A 5,600-nucleotide genomic window follows, 5' to 3' on the forward strand; every position below is an offset into this window, starting at 1 on the left:
TACCAAACCCGACTCTAGGCGGGGATTCACTTTGTCCCCACCCAAACTCTGATGAGCTATTTGGGAGTGCGCGGGGACTGGGAAGTGGCAGATTTTTATAACGTTCTTCTTAGACTCCGGCTTCCGAGCCCACTGACCATCGTGCCTCCTTCGCCTCCACCCTTTGTTCTAAATTGGGGAGGGGGGAGAGGGGAGAGAAAAGGACACAAAATCACCCCCGCCCCGTCAAAGCCTTAAATTTCCAATCTTCCGCAAAATGGCCAGGAATCCATTTCACTCCAGTTCTATCCCCCACCGGGTGGAGGCCAGCTTTCCAATCTCCCACACAGGCAGCATCTTTCCCACTTCTGAAAGTCTTCCAACCCAGTCACCCCAAATGCAAACATCGTGTGAAACCCCATTCATCAGTTAAGAAAGTAGGGAGAGCTCTGACTCAGCTGCCTCTAATTTTGGGAGGAGAAAGAGAAAGTGAGTTTCTCTTTCATCAAGTACCCCAAAATAACAGCGCTCCTTCCCTTCAGCCCGCTTCGACCGCAGCCTTGCCTTTGTTGTGAGACTCCTGTCCTTCCTGCCTTCCTGGGAAGGGGGGCGGGGGGGACTACAGGCTCACATTCCGAAGAGTTCTGTCCCCAAAACTGTCAGAAGATTCTTTTGTTAGACGTGCGCATGGGGGAGGGGAAGGAGCCCGCTCAGGCTACCCGGCCTCCTCGGACCCCGCAGAATACCTGCAAAACCCATGGGCGTCTTCTAACCGTCTAAGTCCGGGGCTCCGGGAGCCAGGAGGGGCTGCTCCAAGACAAGGGGAGTTGCCCACCAGACTGGGGCCAATATCGGGTTTTCCCAACCAAGTTTCCTCCGAACATAACCGCCTCAAAACTGAGCATCCCTGGAAAATCCGGATTTTCCAGGAGGACGGGGTGGGGAGGGCTGCGGAGAACAAAGCCCGGTCATTCCAGCTCTGAGGCCGAGGCAGGGCGCACCTCCTCCCGGGCGAATTCAATCGGAGCTGCAGAAAAGGGACAAGCATTTCCAAACTGGCACCCGCTCCGAGCCCACGGTGAGGGTGGAAAAGGGTCCCGGGTGGAAGCTGCAGGAATACCTTGGGCCGGGGTCTACCCCGAGTTCGGCGGCCCCCCGAACCCCGCAGAAAGACACGTTTGCAGCGAAAGGCTCTTACACACCAACCGGGATTTTATTCGTTCCCTACCGAGAGTGCGCACTGGGAGCGCGGGAAACAAGGAAAACGCACGTACCTGGCGGCGCTCCGAGGGCGGCCTCGCGGGCCCTCCGCTGGCGAAGGCCCCCAGAAGCCACTCCCCGCCCGGCTGCTCGCCCCACGGCCAGTCCCTCCCTCCCCGGCGACGCACCCCGCCGAGTCAGCTCACAGGAAGCTCCAGGAGCCAGAGACCCGGCTCGCCTTTCCGGGAGCTGCGTCCGTCTTCGACCGCCAGGGCCCGAGTCCTCTTCCCGGCCAGAGGGTCCCCGCGGCTGGTCCTGGCTCGGGCACGTCCTTCTGGGTTCGAGTTCCGGCGTTCCCAGGTTGCCGGCCGAGATGTGGAGACGGACGCGGAGCCCTCGGGGAAGACGAGGCGGCGGCGGCCGCCGTCCGGGCAGGAGCCCCGGGGCGGGAGGGGTGCAGGGCGGAGAAGGCGAGCGGAGGAGCGGGCGGGATCCCAGCGCCCCGCGCCCCGCGGCCACCGCCCTCTGGGGCGCCCAGCCCCACCCACGTGGAACCGCCCCGCCCCCGCGAGGGAAGGCGCCCGAGCCACGCCGCACACCAGCAACTCCCGGCCCCGAGCCCGAAACGCCGCGCCCCTCCCCCCGGGCCGCGCTCCCCGCCTCCCCAGCGCGCGGCTCCCGCCCGACCCGCGCTCTCGCCCGACCCGCCCCCCAACCCGCCCAATCACCGCCCGCCGCGGCCGCTCCCTTTGTCTGAGCCGCCGGCGCAGGCCAATGGGATCGCGCAGAGGCGCGGGAGGCTTGGCCAATGGGCGGCCGAGGGGGCGTGGCTGGCGGGAGGCGCTGCAGGCGGCCGGGATCTGTGCGCGGAGACTGGAGACTGCGGCGCCCGCGGGTGTTCTCTGGACGCCCAGCTACAGCCAGCAGGATCCCGCCGCCGTGTTGTGGGTTTCCGACCCTCCCTCCGCTGTCGAGAGAAGCGCCCGAGTCGGGAGGGAGGTGGGAGAAGGTGACCCCGCGTCGAGGCTGCGGGGAGCGGGACGGCGGCTTGAATGGACGTGGTCAGCCCCGGGGCCGGAGAGGGTTCGGCTCAGAGCAGCCTGGGTTCGGTTCAGAGCCCTGCTGTGCACGTTTCCGCCAGGATCTGCAGAGAGACGTGCAGGCGACGCAGGCCCCGGGAAGGAAGGAGGGTGCCTGGGCTCGGACGAGCGATAACGCTGTGTTCTGTGACTCCGTACAAAGGGATCCTGGAGTCCAGGAAATGCGTCCCAGGCCCCGAGCCCGGACAGGGTTCGTGAGATTGGCGTCCGCTGCGCCAGGCTCACCCCGAATGGGGGAGTGACCCCTGTCGCCTGAGCTGGGTCACATTGAGGGCAAATGCCATGACACCCTCAGCAGGGCCCAGGGACTGAGATCTGGAGCGGAGCACAGCCAGGCGGCGTGGCCTGTGCCCTCCGCCCTCCCCAAAGGGGGTCTTCTTCCAGGCTGGAGCGCACATCTCCCCTGGAGCAGGAGATGAAGGAAGGGCCTCCTGTGCCCTCAGTCCGGCCCTGTAGGGCAGCAGGGGAGGAGAATGCCCGGACCTTCTTATCTTGCTATCCCTGATTGCCTGCACCATGGCTGGGGAAAAAGTGACAAAACTGTCTTTGGGATGCCAAAGAGCTGGTGAGTGTCGCCTTCTCTGTAACAGAAACATGTGAAGGGGGTTGTCTGCTTCGAGGTGGAGGACTTTAGTCCGCTGCGTCCTGCATCTTCTTTAAAAGTAACAGACACAGTCCTAATTCCCTGAGAAGGAGGCACACGTGGGTGTCAGTGGTCCTAGGCCTCAGGGAACGTGCTTTTCACATTTTCCTAAGTTTCTGAATCTTGTCCAAGTGAAATCACAAACCAGAATAAAAACAGGAGCAAAGCAGCCCCTGACTGTGAGATTTCAAAGGGCCTCTCCCTGCAGGGTCCAGTCCATCCCTGCAGAGTAAGTGGAGCCCTGGGCATAAATAAGGCACAGCATGGCAGAGGAGCCAGCACCAGGGAACACAGTCTTGTCACAAACATCCCAGGACCTGCTGGAGTCCTGCCGGGCCAGCCTGGACCTTCTCAGTCCTTACGTCCCTGGCACTGTTGTCACCAAAGCTACCATCCAACTCAACTGCTGTTGCCAAAGCCACTAGACAGCAACTTTTAAGGCTCCACCCTGGGGTTCCCCACTCCAGGGGTCACCGGAATTCTGAGGCAGGCACTCTCTGTGTCCCCTGAGGTCCACAGCAGCCCCAGGGTCTGGGGGACGCAGGCAGGACTTTCTAACATCCTGATCTCCTCCAGCCCTGGTTGCAGCCCACAGACCCAGATCAATATGGCTTTAATGGTGTGGCTCCCAGGGATTAAGCAGCCAAGGCCAGAGACCTGGATAGGTGTAGAAGCTGAGAAGGGATTTAATCAAGGTAGCCCTCCATACAGTTCCTCCTGACACCCTCCTCTCCTGTTTCCAGTCCCTGAAGATGACAATAAAAAAAAACCAAAAAACCTGACACACTCCTCTCCTGTTTCCAGTCCCTGGAGATGACAAAAAAAAAAAAAAAAAAAAAAAAAAACTGAGGCCAGGCGCAGTGGCTCACGCCTGTCATCCCAGCACTTTGGGAGTCCCAGGCAGGCAGATCACCTGAGGTCAGGAGTTCAAGACCAGCCTGACCGACATGGAGAAACCCCATCTCCACTAAAAATACAAAATTAGCCAGGCGTGGTGGCGCATGCCTGTAGTCCCAACTACTCAGGAGGCTGAGGCAGGAGAATTGCTTGAACCCAGGGGGCGGAGATTGTGGTGAGCCGAGATCGTGCCATTGCACTCCAGCCTGGGCAACAACAAGAGTGAAACTCCGTCTCAAAAAAAACAAAAACAAAAAAACTAAGTCTGTTATAACCCGGAGGGATAAGAAGGGTGCCTTCCGTGGCCCAGAAATCTGGAGGAGTCGTGGGGAGACGGGTGGGGGACATTGCTCTGGCTGGAGGGAAGAAACGACAGCCTTGGTGCCCAGAAGTGAAACCTGCTGGCCGGTGACGGCAGCTCCCAGGGGAGCCGAGGGGCCCTGGGACAGTTGTAGGGGGATGGCTGGGGGTGTCTGTGGGAGGGCAGCCTCACTCTTGGCTGAGTACACTCAGCACAGGCGGTGGACAGAGAAGAGATCCCATTGTGGAATAACACCTATGGGAGCGGGGAGTCATGGGCCCCAAGCCGTCAGTCACAGTTGAGGTGCCTGACCACGTGCTGATGGACAAGCAGGGATTCCTCACAAAGCTGGGATCACCAACCCCGAGGACGCACCACAAACCAAAGAACTAACACAAACCAGCGCAGAGCCGGCGCTGTCCAGCGAGACTGGGTGCCCCTCGTCCTGGGCCTGGGCTAGACTGAATCCGCCAGGTTCCCTGGCAAGGGGTGTGCCCAGGTGGCCACCTGCAGTGGAGGTGACAGCAGTGACGTGTGCCTCTCCTGTGACTGGTCCAAAAGGCCCTCTGTTCACTTTCCCTTTCCCAGGGCCTGGCAACAACCAGGGTGACACAGGAAGCTTTGCTGGAGGACAACAGAGTCACCGTCAGCCTGGGGCCCTGAATGACTGGCCATTGTCAAACTGAAACCCTGCCATGGTTGTCAAGAGAGAAATCCACTTCTCTTTTGTTTAGGCATTTACACCAGTCTATGCCTTAGAGCAGTTTAACTTACAATTCAATTAGCGATTTCACCATTGGTTTTTCACTCCCCTGTAGCAGAATTTTACCTCCGTCTTCTTGCCGTGGCCTCTGGGTGGTGGGTGGACTCTCCTCCCTTGACTTTGGACTTGGCGAGTGATGTGCTCTGGCCAGTAGGAAGGTAGCAGATTCAAAGTGGGCAAAGGCTTGGAATGTGCCAGCAAGGGCAGCCTGCTTGCCAGGGACCCACTACAAGCAGGCGGTGCCCCAGAGAAGAATGGAGAAGGATGGAGAACACAGATACTGACGGGGGCTCCAAGGAGGAGCGAGAAACCTGGGTGGACCTCAGCCCGGCCCACATCCCAGAACCCGAAGGCCAGGGGCTCGGCCGGGTGGAGGTCGGCCCTAGCCCTGTGAGCATGAGAATTGGCCACCAAGCTTTGAGGTCCTCGTTATGCAGCATTGGTGTGGCAATAGCCGACTGATATGCCTGCCCCGAATCACACAGAAGTCACGACACAGGGCGCTGGCTCGGTGGTTGGACTGGGGATACAGGGAAACGGATGTGGTGAATTGGAGATGACGCCACACGTCCCTTGGTGTGCCGAGGCAAAGGCTTGGGAACGCTGGGAAGGGGGAGGAAAGAGCCAGAAGGTTAGTGCGAGGCGCCCCTTCCCTGTAGCTTGGCCACTGTTTCCAGAAAGTGAGGGCTGGTTTGCAGTTAGAGTTATCCCAGAAAG

At 60.1% G+C, this 5,600-nt stretch overlaps 1 long non-coding RNA gene across 1 annotated transcript; it reads right to left on the reverse strand.

The window, feature by feature from the left end:
- Positions 1 to 543: 543 nt before the first annotated feature.
- On the reverse strand, positions 544 to 1,785 carry LOC140708734 (uncharacterized). Its single transcript, XR_012088951.1, has 2 exons — positions 726 to 1,785; positions 544 to 635 (listed from the first exon to the last, which is right to left on the reverse strand). It is a non-coding gene; the product is annotated as an uncharacterized lncRNA (long non-coding RNA).
- Positions 1,786 to 5,600: the final 3,815 nt, after the last annotated feature.

Source organism: Chlorocebus sabaeus, chromosome 16 (assembly GCF_047675955.1).
Source record: "Chlorocebus sabaeus isolate Y175 chromosome 16, mChlSab1.0.hap1, whole genome shotgun sequence".
NCBI lineage: Eukaryota > Metazoa > Chordata > Mammalia > Primates > Cercopithecidae > Chlorocebus > Chlorocebus sabaeus.